Here is a 20308-nt window from a genome sequence, read left to right as displayed (position 1 = left end):
ATTAGTTTGTTGGTACCAGCCATGCAAGCTGTAGTTTGTGGAGTGGCTAGTAGGCGACAGAGAGGGGAAGAACAGAACTACAGTACAGCTCTTTGCCATACAAAGGACATATCTGACTGTATTCCATCTTACTTACTATGGCTAGAGCCTATGTAACCCTGCATGAGAAAAGATAGGCAAGACTGCTCTCAGCACTGAGAATTTGGAAGCACATCAGCAGTGGGTCCTTATCAGGTCTTTGCATTACAGGACTTCAGGAGTAAATACATCTGTATAACTGCAAAGTACAAGTTCTCACTTGTCTGACAGCAAAGAGCTCAGAAGTTACTGACAAGGCCAGCAGACCATCATTGGGATTGGAGTTCTCCTGGGGAAGCAGCACAGCTGACTGACACATGGGGACAGCTGGGGGGGAACACCTCAAAAGTCAGCTTTCCTGTTTCTCCTTCCTGTCCCTGAACAGCTACAACTTCCTGCAGAGGGAATGGAGCTCTTAAGTTCCTTAAAATCTGCTTTGGCAAGTTCCTTGCTTCAGACAGCCCACACTGCTGTGGTAAGCAGCAACAGTCAAAGAGCAGGATGAGCTGAGGCACTAGTCTTGCTGGGAAGAACCAGGCCCAGTGGGAAGCACGGTCAGCAGTGCTTCCAGCTGCCAGCCTGGGTGTACCAAGGGTCACAGGAACCTAGTGCACTCTTTTGTTTCAATTAAAGGCTTTTGCTTAATCTTATTAAATATTTAGGTTAATTCTGGAGCTAAACTGGTATGCAGGCCTTGTTACAATGGGCTAGTCTGCCACCAAGCACTGGGCATCCTCCTCTACCATTTAGGAACCCTCCTCAACATTTAGGCAGCCAGGTCCCAAGGCAATGATGGACACCTGCTGTGAGGGATACAAGAGCTCTTCTACCTTTTGACCTAGCCATGCAATAAGCCAGATATATCTCACAAAAGCCATCGACCTTCTCACCAGGTGCCCCAACCTAGGTGCAATCCCTGTTTCTCCAGCCCAACGAGCAATTCCCAGTGCTTGCTCCCAGCAGGGAGTAGCCACGTGCTGCTTATCTCTGACTCTGCCCCCTGCTATTTTGATTAGTTGGGAAAACAGACTTGCTGACCTATTAGGATCATTACAATAGTCACCTAAGGTAATTACATTGTCAAACAAGCTGAAAAGAGCTCCTGTGGAAGAAGCTGTGCCTGAGGTGACAGAGCAAGAGTTCTGCTTTCAGGGCCCTCTATTCCCAGATGTTTAAGGCATTCTAGTTTCAATATTTTATTAGCAACCAAAAAACTAACTGCACATTACAGCATTACATGTCACCCTTGCCACAGGGAGATATACCTCCTTCATAGCTCCCAGCAATAAAGAAACAATTCAAAGTACAGTTTTCAAGCCAAAAGTAAACCAAGTCTTTAGAGCTTTTCCCTGAGCTTTTACCATAACTACGGGTTCCACATCCTGAAATATAATGTTTTCCAATTCTCACGTTATCCTTAATAAAACTTTGCTTCTGTTCATTAAATTAATTAAATTCCTCAGGATCCTACCTTGTAAGACTGCACAAGCAGTCACAACACAAGCAACACCGTGTAAGTAGCAGCTCAGTGGAAGTCAAGATGGGAAGGTAAGTTTGGATGTACCACAACCAGGCATACCCACAGGCCGTGAAATGTGTGAGTTTCTCCATCTGGCCGGATTGCTGAGCCCAGAATCAGGCAGGACCCATGGCATGCACAGCACAGCCCTTGTTCTTGCTCTTGCCACTGAGGAGCTGACTGCTCGCCTCTGGCAGCTGCCTAACTTTCCAGCCCCACCATCCTGCAGCAATGCGTGCAAAGGTCTAATAAATGAAGCTCTCAACTTTCTAATTCCACTGTTTGTTCACAGTTATGCATTGTTTTCTCCTTTTCCTCTCCACCCTAATTGCTTTCATCATTCAGGTTCTTTTTACATATTTTCCCCACACCCATCCTTCACTAAGCAGTCCCACGCGGTCTTTTCAACATTTCCACCCACACGCCTCTGATTTTCCATGTCACCCTTGACAGTAATGCCAGCTCTGCAGAGCACTTCATAGAAGACCACACAGTTGATTTCCACAGCAGAGTATCTCCCTGCCTCTCCTTCCCTATTCTGTGATGATACACAGGGCTATTCATACCTGTCTAGCAGCTCACTACTGCAGTAACATCTCAGTTGCACACATGACCTGGTTAGTGTTGGTGTGGCTGAATCCAACTAGCAGGGCTCTGCCCCAGGATCTGGGAGAAGGTATTCCTGGGCTAGGACTTTGGGTTTCCAGCAGGCAAGACATGAGAGGAGCCTGACCAAGCCACACAGCACCAGAGATGGCTCCCTACCCCAGCAGCATCTCCAGCTTTCAAGCTCATAGTGATTACAGCAGAGCCAATGTGCGAAGCACAAGGACAAGCCCAGGACATGCGGAAGAAGCAGCAGCAGAGGAGCATCATCCTCTTGTTCCACAAGAGTGGCTGTGCTGGGAGCAGATACACGCAGGTGTTATCACCACATCAATCGAGGTGGGGGAAGGCAAAGTTAATTTTTAATTGCAATTCTGCTGCGTCAAACTAGACTCTGCACTGCCCCCACCTAGCCAGCACTGCGTGCTTGGTGCTCACTGAAGTTTATGACACTTGGCTCGGGCTGACTGGTACGCACCAGTGCAGTGCAGCCCTGTGGTGAGAGCACAGTCTGATGCAGCTGCAGCGCTGCTCTTGCAGCTCACACACCTCAGCTGCCAGGATCCTGCTCACTCCAAATAAGGGGCTCATTTGCTGGTGTGGTAAAAGTGAGAAGCAAGCAGGAATAATCCTAACACAAGCAGAGTAGGTCAGCTTGTTTCTGTGCTTCTCTGAAGGAAAAGCTTTGTTCTTCACAGAAACACAGGTACAGCAGCCACCGCTGTCTCAGTTCTGCAGCATATTCAGTGCTCATGGTGCTTTGCAACTTACACCTGCTGCAGCAGCTGAGATTACTGGAAGAAACTGAGTTCCCACTGGCATGCTCAGGTGGCAGAACTGCTCCCCCTAATCCACAAAATACCTGTGCCAAGGCGGGGGAGCAGTAGGCTGCTGACTGCATGAAGTCACTTACCTGGGAACTAGTTGGCATGAAGTAAGGCCATTCTGAAGGAGGAAGCACAGTTACACTTCCAGAATTCCCTATTGCAGAAGCCAGAGAAGCCACAAACCATAGAATTATTTGAGTTGGAAGGGACCTTTAAAAGCCATCTAGTTGAACTCCCCTTCAATGAACAGAGACACCTACAGCTAGATCAGGCTGCTCAGAGTCTGGACCAATCTGACCTCGCATATTTCCAGGGATGGAGCATCCACCATCTCTCCGGTAAACCTGTTCCAGTGCATCACTGCCCTTGTTGTAAATCAGGGCAGAGTTTTGCAGAAGCCAGAGAGGATGAGAGAACGCTCACAGAATGGTCATTTGTGCTCCTACAGACATCTGCATGCAGCAGGACCTACAGCAGGGCAGCTCTAAATGCCATGACCTCCCACAGCATGGGAGGAGCCCTCACCCACAGAGCCCAACTAATGGGAATGTTTGACTTTCCGTGCAGGTGAAGAACAAACACTTGGCAATCAGACAGCCTCATGGTCATCTGGTTGAGAAACTTGACAGCTTGGCACAGTAGTGCCAGATAATGAACAAAAGCAGAGTTGCTGAGCCTCTTCTAACCAAGTACAGCACTGCCCTAAGGCAGAGATCCGGTAACACACAAAGAATACCCAAGGGAGTTCATCTTGTTGACATTACAATTCAAAGGCCTTGGACTTACAGTACACCTGGGACTTACAGCTTGTCTCTAGCAAGCAAACAACCACTGAGCCAATGAAATGCTCAGGTCTGAATTCAATGAGCTTTTCTTCAAGCTCCGCTGAGATAATACCAACTGTGTAGTGACCTTGAGAGCATAAACATGGTCGTGTTCACGGTGCAGACTCTCCAAACAGAATCTCTTGTTGAGTTCCAGCAGAAAGATTGGAGGGACAACCTGGACCTGGAAGGTTAGAGTTGCTAATAAGGGTTGCACTCCCAAATAGGTCACTTCTGGTGGAACAGATAAATGTCTATGGTAGTGACACTGAGTCAGCTGAGTCAGCTATAGCTTTTAATAAAGTTTCTAAGGGCAAGTTAGGAAAAAAAATTAAAAATGTTTGCATAATATAACCTTTTGAAATGGAAAACAGTGGGGAGAAAATGGTTATGGGGGGAAAATAAGTTAAGCACAAGAGTCTTATCAGTTATTACATCTGCTCCAGATATAGCTGCTCCTTAAGTAGAAACCATCATCTTTAAGCTAGAGGAAATTGCAACAAGGGTTCAACACAAACAGCAGCGTGGCTCTGTCAGCCTATAAAGGGCAGCACAACAGACAAACTGCTGCTGCTTGTTCAGGGTATGCGACAGGTATGGTGACACCCTAGCACAAGTGTCTGCCAGGCATCTGCACACCAGAGGCTCAGCTGTGCTTGCTGCCCTGGAGAAAGAGGGACAGACCACAGCAAGCAGGGACGGCAGTCGATACCAGTGACAAGACCAGATTTCTGAGCAATTAATTTTTATCAGCTTACAGCACTGAAATAGATTTGTTCCCATTGCACCTGATAAGACATGAAGCTTTTCAGTTTCATTTCTGGAGCAGGCATACTTTAAGTGCAATAATCTGACCAATATATAACCCAGTGGGATGAGAGATTAGAAAGCACCCTGAAGACTATCTGTGGTCACAGAGGTCTTTCAGCATGTTTTTCAACAGAAAACCCGTGGTGCATTTTGCAAAACGGAAATATATATTTTAGAGACGTGATTCTGATGTGTGAAAGGAAGTGATCCGATATTTATAAGCCACCGTCTCACTTACAAAGAAACCAACACGCATTTTGGTACCAGAGAGTAAAGCAGGTTTCACAAGTACCCATGATCCTTTCTGCGTATTTGAAAGAGATGCAACCAGATTTTAAGAACACCTGCACCTCCCACTTCAGTCAGCCAACATTTAAGTATGGCTCCATTCCGTATAACTTGGAAACGGAGAAAGTTCTTTGCTATTTTCAGTCTATGCACACATGCTTGCCCAGCACGACAATATTTGCAAGACACTCCATTTCTCCAATTTAAGCAAATCTTTCCATTCAGCAAGACCAAAGATACAAGCTTGCCAAAAAAAAAAAAAAAAAAAAAAAAAAAAAGGAAAAAACAAAATCCCAGAATCTGTTCCAGACATCTTTTGGTTCTTCCCCAGCCAACTCCCCTGACCTCCACAAACAACCTTACCAGAAATGACAGAGAGAAGAAAAAGCCAAAATATTTTGTTTGTTTGTTTTTGTTTGTTTTGCTTCTTGATTACCACTTACTAGATTGCTATTTGTGTAGCAAGCACTGCAGGACTGCAGGTAGGGTCCAGAGGGGTCTCTGTGCTGACTACAAGCATTGCAGGTCACATCACAGTGAATACACACATTTCAGAAAACTGGTCAGGCAGCTCTGTCACTTGACTACACAGGCTATTTAATGGCTCCAAAACAGAGATCAACTCAGCTTTGGTTCCCCCGTTTCCCCGTCCTACCTCCCCACACCCACTTGGAACTGTTATACTGTAAACAGCATCTCTGCAACAAACGCCTGCACCAGCTCCCCAGGAAGGAACAAAGCCAAAGGGCCCACCAAGCATTTGCCATTGGCATCAGGCCCACCAGCCTGGAAATCACCATACAAGCACAGCGCAGGTTCCCAAGCTTCTCATGTAATGTACACAGCTTTCCCAGAGGTCAGCAGAGCTCGTCTGAGGCACAACCCCTTCCATGACAGCATAGCTTAGGAAATACCTTCCTGAGACCTCTGCCACTCCAACTCAGTGAGGCCACCAGAACTCCAGGCACTTCCGTGGGCGAGGAGAAAACCTCCACCTGAGCTTTTATCTAGCTAAGAGACAGAGCTTCCCTGTCCCTGCACTAGGAGCCATCAGTAATATGACTGATTATATCTTTGCCTCCTCCTACATACGACGCAAGAAGTCAAGGTCAAGGACTTTCTACTGTTAAGTTCCCTTTCAAAACAAACCGGTTCTCAGTTACTTCCATTTTCTCAGATGTTAGAGCAGATAACTACAGTGTGTTTAAACTCAGCACACCCGTGCCAAACACATTTCTGAGAATTTACAGGTATCTACCATAACTGGGAACTAAGGTTTCCCACTCCCTGTGATTCCTTCCAGGAATTAGAAGGAATAGTAGGAAAGGTACAGAAATTCAACTTTACAAATGTGAAGTTTTTTTCAGCTGAGTGGCTTAGTTGGTACTGGAGCAAACACACACCAACTCCTCCCACCTCACAGCCCAGCACTGCAGGCTTCTGCACAGAGCAGTGGATGAGGCTGAGAAAAGCAGCGTACCCCCAGCAGGAAAACAGCTAACCTCAGCTGTGCTCACCCTCTGCCCTCCCCAGCAACAGTGGGCTTTCCAGCAACCCAGCCCTCAACTGAAGCCAGGGGAGCGTGGGAGGATGAGCATTCCCTCACACTGCAGTCCCTGGAGGCACATGGACACCCTGCCAGGACAGCCAACTGCTGCCAAAGAGCTCAGGTCCCATGCTGCTGGGCACGACCAGCTCTCCAAAGAGCTGAGGTATCTTCTGACTCCAGGACTCTCCAAAAACCTTCACCCCTTAGGGCCCATCCATGTGATCTTGAAGTGGCAGAAAGGAAGAACAACAAATAAACACCTAACAAAGCAGAATTCCTCTGGCCCATTCTCCTGAATGGCTGTGAAGCTTCAGAATTAAGTCAGCTTTCTCCAACAAGAGATGAGACGGGTTATTAGTGTAATCATATCACATGCTCTGTATCAGATTCTTTGCTGACAGCGAGGCACTGATCCCAAGAACCCAAGGTTTTAACCCTTCAGACCAAGCAGAGCTGGAATACTGCTGCAGGTCCAGCACGACTGGAATGCAGCACAAGTGTACTGACACAAGGAAGCGTCTCAACCCACAAAGGGACGCCCCTGTTGGTTTGTTCCCAGAAAGAAGCTCCTTACTATTTACGATGTCAAGAATCTTGTTTTTGCCAAACGGACCATTTGCTAATTGCAACATCCTCATCATTTACCAGCTGCTTGCATGCCTACAGCTACTGAGCCACCCTGCTGCCATGCTGCCATTTTGGCACTGGTATGTGTGACTGCAGCACAGACCACAGATGGATGGCTTTAACAATGCCAATCTAACAAGTTAACAGGTGTGGCTCAGCCAGGGATCTCCAAAATCAATTGGAAGCATTCACAAGAAAAAAAAAAAAGCATCGCCACAGCCTCTGTGCTCACTGCAGCTGCCTGGGGTGAAGCTTTCCTCTGTTGGGCTGCCTGAGGTCAAGCGGATGGGACACCGCAGCCGCTGGGGGTGGCCTGCCTGTGCTTAGATGGCACTGTCATCACGTGGACAGACATTTCACAACATCCTGAGCATGGGCCGCCCAGCACTACCAGCAGGCATGAATGGAGAGAGAAAAGCGGTACTATTTATAGGCAGCTCAAGTTGGAGTGGCCCTTCTTAGCCCAAACACCTCCGTCCCTCCCTCCAAAAAAAAAAAAAAAAACGTCCAGAGAGGGCAGAAGGCAAGAAAAGCCCTGAAGTACAAGAGTTTAGAGCACAGATGTTTTGAGTGGTTCCCTTCTAAACAGAAAAACCCACCTGCAAACACATTTTCCCCTCCCCCTCAATAACACCTGTGTCACAATAGCCAGACCCCTTGCTGATCCCACCACTGTGGCAGCTCTGAGTCAGTTTCTGGAGTAGCCAGTCCCAGGAAGAGCTGCTGCAACATCTCCAAGGGTATTGTAGCACTGCCCGGCACTTCTACCCTCAACCTTTATAGATTCTAATCCTCACTCCTACAGGGAGGAATAAAGCAGTAAAATAAAGATTTTTACAACAGAGAGCAGCACCGTAAGCAGCAAAAAAACCAGCATAAGCTGTTGCAGAAACTGTAGTGGAGTAGCTTCATTCCCGACTTAGCCCATCATGAAGTGCAATGCCACAGGAAGGAATATCAGCAGACAAAGCTGGAAGATAAAGGTGTGAGGCTCAGCCAGCTGGAGGAGAGGTTGCAGGACTTTCGGTTTTGCTGCGGCAGAAAGCTTTGGCAGCTGAGGCACCATACACCTGGGCGCACATAGGAGTTGTGCTCCCAGCTGGTAGCTGTGCTACAGGACAGGTGATGGTGGCAGACCTCACCAAGCTGTGTGAGACATTGCTCAGTTTCAGACTTGCTGCCTGCAGTTAGAATCACCCCTCCAAACAGAAAGAAATAAAAATCAATCCACCCTAAGAAGCATCACATGCATAGACTGTGGACAGAGCTGTTTGAAGCCAAGAGGAACAGACATATGGGATCCGTTCCCCAGGAATTTGGCAGTTAAAACAGACAGCAAGACTTCGAGAGTTGGGTCTGTTCCGGGAAAAGGAGGGGCTTCCCTCTGTCCTCGGGGATCCACGCATGGCACTGCCTCCAGTCGTCTGGAAAACAGGCCGAGTCCAGCCAGAACCCCGCAGGCCAGGGGCCTCAATGCCTCCCTGAAAGGGTCTCCTAAATTTAGAGCACAAAGACTTTGGAAGACTGTTTGATGGAGCAAAGTTAGAAGAAGGATGGAAAAAAGCAGTTCTGTCTTTTTTAGTTTAATGCAGAAATAAATGCTCCACTTTTTGAAGGACCAAAGGAAAATAAAAAAAAAAGCAGAGCTCTGTTTCATCTTTAATCAGCAGACTATGATGCAGGTTATCATTACTTTTTAATAGAGCTGCAGACATTTGTTTATAATATTTTTCTCTGCCCCATCATGTTGCACTCCCTTCAGGGAGTGGGCTTTAGGGGAAGTAATGCTATAATGGGATGGAAAGTACTGCAATAATAGTGAGGTGACAAAGTCTTTGGCTATAGAAAATGAGCTCAAATGCAGCAGCCACCAAGTAGAAATGAAGGAAAAGAGCTGAAGAAGACCTCAAGTAGGGAGAGATTTCCACTGCCAACCCTTAAATGAGGTCTGGGAAGGGGTAGATCCTGGTGGATCCTGCATGCAGTTGAGTGCCCCCGGGTCGGCCCTGCCTTCCTACCAGGTGCTCAATCACCAGCTCAAGCTGTGACTTAGCATTCTGCTACAGGGGCAGACATCTCTACTTCCCGTTAGTTCTGCAATATCTTTCAAGACAGACTTACTGATGACATCAAACTGCAACCAGTGGTCTTTCTCCTTTGGTAGGAGGCTCCCAGCAGGAGGACAGTCCACCACAAGAGCAGAACTTGGGTGACAGTGCTCTCCAGAGAGATGCTGACATCAGATCAGGCAGCAGGCAAGAGGCCCCATGACCGCCCCTGCAAACAGGGTCGCCCAGATCAGCTCACACACCACCTCAGTGGCTGTTTCCCCTGATAGCAAACACCCCGTAGTGACAGAGAGCAGCTGTTTAGGCTCCTGTGGGACAACGCCGGATGCACAGCCATCTAGTTGTATACACTCCACTAGCTCTTGGTAGAAGCTGACAACTGGGTTTGTAAGAAGCTTTCCATCTGCCTGGAGCTGATATGTAGCAGGAACTCACTGTTTTGCAAGCATCAAGTCTAAACCACCATCGCAGCACTGATAACCCAACTAGCATGCCCAGCACTGGAAAGGGATGCAGAACCATCCTCTGAGACCACAAGCAGAACTGTGACATCAGTGCAGCCTCTGAGGGCATTAATGCTGCTTGTGCCATTCCACAAAATAGCCTCCACTTGAAATAGCCTCTTGTGTCAAGGCAGCAGCTGGCTTGATGCCCCTTTCAGCAAACAGAAACTCCTGTGAACCTTCAGCAGCAGGACCTCAGGCCCCACAGTTGTGCTATAGGAAACCTTGTTGCTGCTCCACACCATGCTTTGCAAACATCAAGCGCTGCACAACTGCCTTGGAGCAGAAATCTTCCCTAATTAAATGAGATTCCTAAGAGAATGCACAGACTTACTGCATAACTCGGAGGAATTGACTCTTCAGTTACTGTGTCTTTAGAAAACCTGTGAAAGAAAGGGACCTAAATGCAAAGAAGAACTCAATCTTGTTGGGAATATCAAGGCAGCCCTTTTCTCTCCCATTGATTTCAACCTCCCCCCCAGAGGAATGTTGGGAATGAGCAGAATTAGAATTGCTGCCTGCCATTTGAGCCCTGTTTCCTCAAGCACAAGGAAGATGCTGCGCAACAGTTGCTACTTCTGCTTGGTCAGTGCTTAAGTCAAGGCAACAGCAGTGGGGGGTGGAGCCCTGCTGAACTTCAGGTCCCTCAACCCAAGCCCAGCTCAGCATTCTGGGTCCATGCTCAGTTAGGAAGCTTCACTCCGTGATCGAAAGCAGCAGAAGAGCAGCGAGGGGACAGGAGGCAGTTTACTTGCTAAAGCCTGCACTAGGAAGCTGAGGCCATTCCAGTGAAGCCACCCAGGACTTGACTCATCCCAGTGACTTAGTGCATGCTGACACATGACCAGTTCCACAGCAGTCAAAAGGATGCTCCAATTGTGACATGCTGGCAAAAGACATGCCTCAGACCCAGTGCCAGAACGGCATCCTTTTGTGTAAAGAGTCTACAAGTGGCTCGATTACAAGCAGGAAGAGGATGAGCAGATCAGTTCACATGATACAGTTCAACCACAGGCATGTGGGACCAAAGTCCCAACACACGATATTAACGTTACTGAACACAACCCTCCTCTTTAACTGCTGTTCAGACATATGGCATAGACCTCATTTTCCAAACAGTGCTAAGTCAGTTGCAGGACCAAGGAGAAACTGGAAAGGAAAAAAAAAAGGCAGAAAAGGAGTAAGGCATTCTCCAATGTGGATATTTTTGCTGTAGAGCACCTAGCAACCTAGAAATGCTAAGAAAGATACAGAAACGCCTCTGGAAAGACCTAACCTGAGTGTGTGAAAGCCAGCATGCAGCCATTTTATGCAGCAGAGGAGTTGTTCTAGTTAAGTCTGTTTCAGAATTGATTCCCGACCAAATTGCTAATCATCCATCACAGCAGACAAGCCAACTCCAGGTGCCTAGGGTTTACATATCTGTATATCGTAGGATGGCAGCAGCAGCCTTTGTGCTATTAGACAACACAGGCACATCCAATGACCACGAAGCCCTTCTCTGGAGCAGCCCTGGCAAACAGGCTCCTTCACTCCCAACAGGTAGAACTGCTTTACAGCATGTCAGTGCCCAGCCATGCAAATCACCATAGGCCAGCTCCTCTACATAATTAATCTTTTCCCAGCCACCCAGTGGGGCACTGGCAGGTGGCCATGGGAACAAGGACAGTGACTCCACTGTGGGAAGGAGCGTGTGGCTCCAGCTCTCACCTCTCAGCCCTACCTCTGCTTGTACTTTTTTACTCCAGTGCAATTATTTTTGCCTACAAGGGGAACTCTGCACTACATAGCTTCAAATTTCTGGGCTGCTGGATATCCTAATGTATGTAGCTCTTTCTAGTTAGTATTTCTCCGGTATACATTGCCACAGGATTACCATCACACTGGAAGGGATAAAGCTTACTGCCAGGCAACAGCTTTGCTGCAAAAGCTCTTTGTAACACACCTGTCTATTCAAGGCTGTGCTGCGGAGAAACTAGACTAGCAGCATCCTTAGCAAATGCCAATAGTCCTACACCAACTTACAACACTCCTGATGGCACAGCAAAGCTGCCGAGCTCCTTAAAGACAGGCAGGCCATTTACCTCCATAGCAAGTGTCAAAAATTGAGTACATGCGCTGCTTTTATTTGGCAGTGTCCCAGTTCTGGAGCTCCACCAAGGAGAGAAAAGAACTAGAACCAGGCAGCCCGCATGTGTGCCTTTTCTCACAGGAGAAAACCTGTTTTCCTTCACTTTCCTCCCCTGTATTTACCCTGGATGAGCCCCAAGCTGCCTGGCATTCCTGGTTCTGCTGCATTTGAGGGGTCTTACTTGGGTACAGGGACAAGACCCCACTTGCATGCTCTGGTCCCCATCCATCTTAACAGGCTTGACTTTTATTCTTTTTTTCTGCTATCACCCACAGAGCAGTCCCTTTTGCAGAACTGCCCACAGTCATGCCTCATCTGTCTTTCAGGCTATCAGCTGGTTCTGAATCTGTCAGCGTGCAAGCAATGATTTCAGCAATTTCCAGCACGCAGTTCCTGGTGCTTCACTTATCACCCTGTCAATGTGCAAGTCAGCCATTAACTACCTCAGTCCTCATAATCAGAGGAGCTTTCAGCAGAGCAAACAGCCGAGCAACAAACAGGCTCTGCCACAGCTGACTGCTCATCCAGAACTGCCAGCCTCACGTCTCGTGTTATTTTTCTGCCTTGCCAAGAAACAGTCTCTTCCATATGTAAGGGCTCTAGACCCCACGGTGTTACCACTACACTCACAGACAAATGAAGTCAGGGAGCTAGGAGAAGGAGGTGCAGATGTGGTGCATCTGTGTTAGAAAGGTGAAGTTTAGGCAGTTAATTCTGATGCACACTGATTTTTTTCACACAGAGAAAGAAGGGAATAACTAAGGCTGCAGAACCCACTTGCTGCACAGGCCCAAGGGGAAGCACTGCTGCCTCCCTCCATCTCTCCAAGGCATTCAGTCACAGTTTGAGTGCTGTTGGACCAGGGGAGCAGGGAACCAGTGTCACTTCCCGCTCACCAGCAAGTAGGAGATAAGGAAGAAAGTGGCCACCATATGCCTCAGGCACCATTCAAGCAGACAAATACTGACTACCTGATATGGCATGGGGCATGGTCCACCTTACAATATTGCTTTGGACTTCCTGTAACGGATCCTGACCTATTAGTGCTCAAGGTCCATGCTGCAGTAGCTCCCTTTACCTCTGCTGAATGCTTCCTGCTGTGGTACTCCCAACAAAAAACACAGCTACTACTTGGGATGGGAAGTGCCTTCAGGCCTGTGAGTACTAGATCTGTGAAGCTTCCATACATGCCTTTCTAAATTGAACATCCATTGAATGAACACCTGTTGCCCTAGATGACCTCCTGCAGACTTATTAGTATGATGCAAGGACAGGGAGATACATGAGAGGGATAAAACCTTTCCTCAGCTACAGCCAGATGAAGAATTTCATATTAAGATCCCTCACACTTAATGGGAGGCCTGAAGGCAGGAGTGGCTCAGGTAACAGGAGCAGGAAACTTGTATGGAGCCCTGCTTGAGTATCTCCCGCACCAGCTCACAGCTGCAGGTCATGCTACACCTGTCTCTATTTTAGTACTGGGACAGACAGCAGGAATGAAGGAAGTCCAGATGAGCTGCATCACTAAAGCTGCTAAATCCTCTTAAGGGAGGAACTTAGATGGGGCAGGACAGAGATTGCCTGTGGGAGGGCTTTCTCCAAGTAATGATCTTGTGCCCTGCTCTATTTCTGTTTCTTGCAAGTAAGAAGTGAGCAAATGCTGTGCACCAGAGGTGGCTCTCACCAGATGCTTCTCCCCAAGTCTTCGGAGCAGTGCCATTGCAAAGGGACCCTGAAGTACGCTGACAGACTTTCACACAGCGAGGCTCTGGCCAAATGCCACTGCTCTGCACTTCACTCAGCCAGCCAGCAAGCACCAGAGCAGAGGCGTGAGCCCAGTGCTACGCAAAAGAGGGATTTTCTCAAGAACAAATTTTGAGCTCCAATCTCACGCACAGGATGGAAACACTAGAGCTGGTCCAAGCCATGGGAACACTTCATCCTGAACGAGCTATATGCAGTTTATGGATGTACTGCAGCCAACATTTAGATTCCCGGGCTTTTTTTTTTTTTTTTTTTTTTTTTTTTTTTTTTTTTTTTTTTAAATACTGAGTGGTCGATTTGATGTTAAAACAAACACATGCAGCAGAGATCCTGTGCTGTGGAGCAGAGACGGCACATCTGGGCAGTAGCAAGCCCTTATCCGTGTATCAACAGACTGGTTAGCAGTCACACTGCGTGGCAATTCACAGCCAACATCCATCCAGCTACTGAAATCCAGGCACCACTCAGAATCCTGCCCTTCAACATTAGCTTGGAAGAAAAAAGGAAAAAAGACGGCAGAGCAGGCTGGACCGGTACCACATCCTCACGGCGGTATCGCAGCAGAGCTACGACTGCCACAGCCGCGTCTCACCCAGCTCGCAGGAATCAATCAGGACGGAACGCCGCTGAGGGCGGTGGGGCTGCCCACTCCTACCGGGCACAGCCGGACGCTCTCAGCTTCCTGAAGCCGTCTTTTCCAGCAAGGACGGCCCCACAGAGCCGCACGCCGGACCGCGGAACACCGCCGTGCTCCAGACACGGCTTTTGGGGCGCAGTAGGATCCCCCGGGCTCACCTCCACCTCGTGGCCCCTGCCACATTTGTAGCACAGCTCCACCAGCGCCGTGCCGGCCGCTAACCGCAGCCCCGCCGTGAGGCCGCCCGCAGCCCGGGGAGAGCCGGGCACAGCCCAGGGGACGCCGCCTGCCCCGGCCGGCCGCGATGCGAGGCGGCCCCGCAGAGCCCGGCGCCACCGGCCCCGTACAGCGGAAAGCCCCAGCGCAGCCCCCGGCGCCTCAACCCAGCCCCGCACTTCCACCCGCCGAACGCGGGGGAGCCGAGCCCCACGCGGGAGCGGGATCTCCGCGCAGCAGCCTCGACCCCTTCCTCGCGGACCGCCCCGCACCTACCTATCTACCTTCCCGCTGCACTCGGCGCTCCGCTCGCTCCCTCCGCCGCTCTACCCTGAGCTGCCGACCCGACCAGGGGCGGAGCCGGCGGTTGCATTCAGCCAGCTCTCGGGGCGGGACCCACCGCCCCCAGGCGGCCCGTCCGAGCGTCCCGCACCTGACCTGAGGGGCTGCCCATAACTGGGCTTTTTCGAGGTTCATCAGATAGCGTCCCGAGCGCTTCGACACTTAAGGCCGTTCATCTCGCTGCAGCTCTCTGCCAGGTGAAGCCAAAAAAAGCCAAGTTGCCCGAACAGGCCGTTCCGCTGCCCCGGCCAGCCCTGCGCGTCAGCAGCGCTGCCGCATTGTTCCCATCTAAGCCCCGCTCAGCGCCTGCTTTGCCCCAGCGATTACAGCGCTGCGGTGACAGCGAGGTGCCGGGCTGCTGACCGCTGCCATTGCATTGTTCTCACTTCTGTGCAGCGACCGCTGCCCGCGGCGGGCTCACAGTGCTGCTTCTTTGTTCTCGGTGGGTAGAATAACGTCACACCGGGATCCTGCCGCTGTTTCCTAGGCAGAAATAAACAGCAAGAAGGCTATCTGACAAGAGTACCCCTCTGTCTCCTCATTTAAATGTGGTGAAATCACAGCAGCTGAGGCAACCCTGAAACGAGGGAAGGTTGAACGGTCTTTCTGTGAAGCTGTGACTGCACAGTGGGTGAACACGGGCTCCGCTACACTCACCTCCTTCATGGGCCTTGGGTACCGTGAGCAAGGAGGGGCCATGGGTCTCTGGAGCACAGGTACTGGATAGTGCAGAGAGAGTGAAGTGGAAGCAGAACAGGTGACTCACAATGTGTTGGGCTTCTGTAGGTGTGGCCTCGACATCCCTGGCCCCTCATAGCCCTCCACCCCAGGTACCCTGCCAACCACCTCTGTGAGGCCAACCACTAGCCTAAGATCAGGATTGCTTGGGGCAGCATCTGGAAACCAAATAGTCCTAGGGAATGTCCTCCCTACCTGCTGGTAGCATTCCAGCATCACCTTTCAAGCAGTTACCCTGAGTAAAACCACCCTGTTCTCAAATAAAAGTTTGAGATCTTTCCCCTCCCTCCCTCAATCACTCACCCACTCTTTAATGGGCGTAGTCCTGCATTTAAGCACCTAGTCAGACTTCCACCAGTTGTCTATAAATGCTCACCTATAAAAGTGCAAGGCCATGGGACTAGGTGGAGTTTGTTCTGTCCATCCATCTATGCATCCACCCACCTATCCACTGAGTACTCCTCATGTTTCTGACCCAAGCCTATGGGTTCTGAGCAAGTAGCTTGTTTCTGGTTCCTTTGAGTGTCCTACTTTAAGAAAGGAAGTCTGTGCTTGGAACATTCCCCCTGAGGTTTAGCGCAAAGGCTGTTTTTCTGAAAGAAATTGGTTTTAAAATAAGAAGTGATTACAAGGTGGGTGTTAATGGATGGCTTATGCATCAGCAGCTCCCGTGTCCAAATGAATTTCTGTCACTGGCATTGAGAACAGGATATGCATTAGCAGGGCCAGCATGGAGGTATGTATGCATCAGTGACTGCATGTATAGCTCGTTATGCTTCAGTGCCACTCAGATACGAGCCAGTGAGTCTGTAGAAAAGCATTAGGTCTGTATCACTGAGTTTTCTGAGAACGGGGGGGGTAGGTTTTAAAAGATAGCTTGTAAAGAGCTTGAGTTTCATTGGAAAGTCCAAAGTGAGTCACTCGCTTCTGAGGGCTTGCAACAGGGAGTTGGAAACCATGCAGAAACGGATCTGTGGAGATGCTGCAGCTGAACCGTGCACAGATGGTAAGCTAAAAGCCCAATTATAAACAGAATCTTTTACAACATACACAGCAGGCTGGGTTCTTGGCTAGCAATAAGCCAAAAGTGCCTGTAAGAGAACAGAATGGAAAAGCCCACCACATGGCATGTAGTAGTGAGCATTGAATGCCCTTTCAAAGGCAGGCAGACACCAGCCCAGAGATCACTCAGCTGATCAGTCTCCTTTGGCCTTGGGTTATCTTCATTTCGAGCCACACCTTAGCAGATGAACCCTCTCCTTGTCATTAAGAAGAGTACTGTTTAAGAGCAAGACATATGCAGATTCACAGTGTTTGAGTATTTATTCCCTTTAAAAAAGTATTTGAATTGGCCTGACATTACTGTTAATCTCAGAGGGGAAGAATCTGTGTGCTGACAGGGCCAGTACAGCGGGTGTGGATGAGGGAATGCAGAGCTGAGTGCTCCAGTAAATTCCAGGTTGAACAAAATGTGACCAGGCAACCTACAGTCTGCAGTCAGTGTCTGTTTAACGATACAGCATGAAGTAAAGAGATGGAATCCAAAGCACAGTAGAAGACTGCCGATTTTGTTAAGTCTGACTTTGACAGAAGTGTTCTCATGGCACCCTCATGGAATCCTCTTCTTTTATTTGCGATTTTATCAGAAGAACTGGGATGGGGATTAGTTGTATACAAAAATAATGATGGAGTGAACAGCAATAAAAGCTCTGTGGTTGCTGGGACTTGGGGGAAGGAGGGGGGGAGACTATTTTAACTCACATTAGGGAAAAATGTTTATCAAAAGGTTTAATTTGAAAGCGGTCTGTTCTGTTTCAGGGCTAATTATTTATAAGAATCCTGTTTTAGATCTTCAGAGAAAACAAATCGGCTTCAGTGAATTGAAATAATGTTTCTGGTGCCCCGTCGCCCTCACCTGGCTGAAGGGAGAAATGCAGGCAACCGAAAGATCCCGGCAGGAAGGAAACCTGGGCGGAGCAGCTCCTCCTGTAGGATGTTAGTTTGGGTCTCTGCGTGGGACCTTCATGCCGAATGAATTCCAAAAAATACGACAGTCTCTAAGGAGATCTTGCCGATGCTCCCGAGCTCTGTTCAGTACCTGAGTATGTCTGGACTAACGGCAGCCAGGGTGTGACCTTATGAACCTTTGTGGAGGTAGGAATTAACCTGATTTAACCTCTTTGCACACTTTACAGTAATCTTTTGCAATCAGAGGTGGTTCCAAGGAGGTGGTGTTCAGCCTCAGCCCCTTTGAAATTGTATAGATGTGGACAAATACCTGAACTGAAGTGAACATCTTGGCCTGAGAGGAATGAACATTACCCAGAAATGAGAAGAGGCTTTCTTCCTGTTGGGAATGTGCAGGGACAGATGCTAGATGCTCAGGCAGTGTTAATTCCACACCCCATGGCTCTAGAGACCAGTGAGAAGTTAACATCAGTCCAGTTAACATAAACACTTGAGAAAGCCTAGGGAAGGAGAACTCAGTTCAGAGCTTGCCAAAGGAAATGAAAATACTCAGGCGCTGATATTGGCAGGCTGAATATTTTCTCAGTGAAATTGGTGCAACACTGCATGACTTACCTGAAGGAGCAAAGTGAGTGGATCAAGCAATCTTATGACACTAATACTTCTCATGCTAGCTCAGATCCACGAGGGTATTTAGAGGCTTAATTCCTTTCAATTTCATTTATGAAGGGATCCAAGTATCCTGCTACACAGAGCCAATTTTGAATCTTGCATTGAAAGAAGCTTCTTTCCCTCTTACCTCTCTGGTCCTTCTCAGCAGATACATCCTTCAGTGCCCATATGGGCAGAGAGGTGCCAGAGTGCTTCCCTGGGCCACCATTAATGCTCACACAGCTGCAGCAAGCCACGTGTAGAAACCAAATCCTCGAGATCTGCACATAACTTGCAACTGTCCATGTGCTTCTCTTCCACTTGGTGTCTCTCTTTAGTCTCAAATCTGGGGCTGGATCTCCAATATTTCTCTCTTGGGGGATGACTACTTGTTATTTGCCTTATAGAAGTACTCCAAAGTTTTAGTTTAGCAGCACAACTCCCTAGTGAGCAGCAATGCACAGAACCTCAAAACATGATACTCTCTTTCCCTCTCCTCCAGGCTGCGTAGCTTTGCTGTTCTCTCCCCATCCATTTGAAATGTTTAAGAAATTAAAATACTTACTTTGTTTGCGCTGTTTTCTCTTGAAAATAACGAATTTGTTGTCCAACTTAATCCAGTTCACATTACCCATAATTTGACTCACCCTCTTACCAGTGCTGGAGTTTGCAGGCACACAAGTGAAACACAAAGCATTACTTCACTGAATTCTAAATAGCATTTTTTAAAGGGATGAATTCAAAATAATGTCAAATAAAAATGCGGTCTTTGTTCTTGGTACAAACAAAGGAGATGGAGGAGAATTTAAGAGCACTGTACTGTACTTCTAATTCTTCTGTGTATTCCAGTGGAAAATTCCAGGGAGGAAGGGGAGGTGATTTAAACCTTCATATACCAAAATCCAAAATCTTTATGGCACATTAGACTGACGTGACAGGGAAATCCAGAAGCTTGGCTTTCTTTTCAATTTGTACCAAGTGCAAGCCAGTTTTTAATGATATAAGCCGCCCTGAAACTCTTTGCTTTGAAATACTTTAGTTATTTGCTGCCACACATGGAAAACACTGCAGCTTGCAGCATATATGCCTTAATGTGCCTGATTCACTCCCACTTCTGGACCTTTTCAGTTTTGCCAGTTCCTCTGAGATTAAATCTCTGGGAGAAAGTGCTCCAGATCTAATATGTTTGGCAGTCTCCTCAAATAAAAGCTCCTTTCTCCAAACCCTCTTGGTGTCTTGCTTAATTCTGATCTGGAGACCTAGAGACTAGACTCTCAGCTAGTATAAACGAGTGAAGTATACCACATAACAGCAGCTGAGGATCTGGAAAATTATATCGACCAATAACTTCTTACTTCATGTGGGTTCTACCCAAGTAATTCACTAGCCCTCCTGTGGGAGAACAAAGCTCTGTATATTTCCTTTTACGAGCTGTTTTGCACATAAATGCTCTCTGCAGTCCCAGTACATCTCCACCGAAACCAGTGAGAGCAAGTTAGCAAAATGTGCTTGTAGCTTATTTTTAATCCCTTTCAAAATCACAGAGGAATGTTCATCAGATTGCAGATCCCCAACGCAAAATAACTGTGGCATGTGCCAGCATTTGCTAAAAGCAGATGCTGAGATATCATTTCATCCTCTCACTGTGCCTGCGTGGGATGAGCAGGATGTCCTGGACTTTCCAGGCTCTGGGGTGGCTGCATGAGGATGGACGTGCCATCTAGCGGCTGCTCATCCCCGTCGTGCTCCTAGCACAAAAGTACAGTTTGGAGTGCCTGGGAAGTGGAAAATTCCACGTAGCAGATTCTTATCCAAAAATAAAATAATAATAATAAAAAAAAAATCTCAAGTTGTCTGTTGTTCCCTCAGAGCACCGAACTGGAAGGTCTTTTCACCTGGCTGGATGGTGAGCGGGACTGGCCACAGCCAATCTCTGAAATACTCAGTTGATTGAGGGTTTGTCCAGAGTCCCTTGCACTGACCCAGGAAAAGGGATTCTTGCCACTTCCTATAGGCAGAAATTTCTCCTTCCAGAAGATTCTCTCCCTCCTCCACTCATAAGGCTTTCCCTTCCTCACCGCTCATTCCCTCCCTGTCTGTTTTGGTCCCCACACAGGGGTGCTGTGGGAGTGGGAGCACTGCAGAAAGGGATCTGGAGTGC

General features: G+C 48.3%; 1 protein-coding gene across 1 annotated transcript in view; it reads right to left on the bottom strand.

The window, feature by feature from the left end:
• The window catches only part of CD82 (CD82 molecule), a 34366-nt gene extending 19541 nt beyond the window's left edge, over positions 1–14825 (bottom strand). Inside the window, exon 1 of the mRNA XM_052694160.1 lies at positions 14725–14825. The gene's annotated coding sequence lies outside the window, so the exon portion shown is untranslated. The remainder of the gene's footprint in view (positions 1–14724) is intronic.
• Between the last annotated feature and the right edge of the window lie 5483 nt (positions 14826–20308).

The sequence above is a fragment of the Tympanuchus pallidicinctus genome, unplaced genomic scaffold, assembly GCF_026119805.1.
Source record: "Tympanuchus pallidicinctus isolate F22 unplaced genomic scaffold, pur_lepc_1.0 scaffold3, whole genome shotgun sequence".
NCBI lineage: Eukaryota > Metazoa > Chordata > Aves > Galliformes > Phasianidae > Tympanuchus > Tympanuchus pallidicinctus.
Note: the sequence above shows the minus strand (reverse complement) of the source record. Positions and strands in the feature narration are given on the sequence as shown.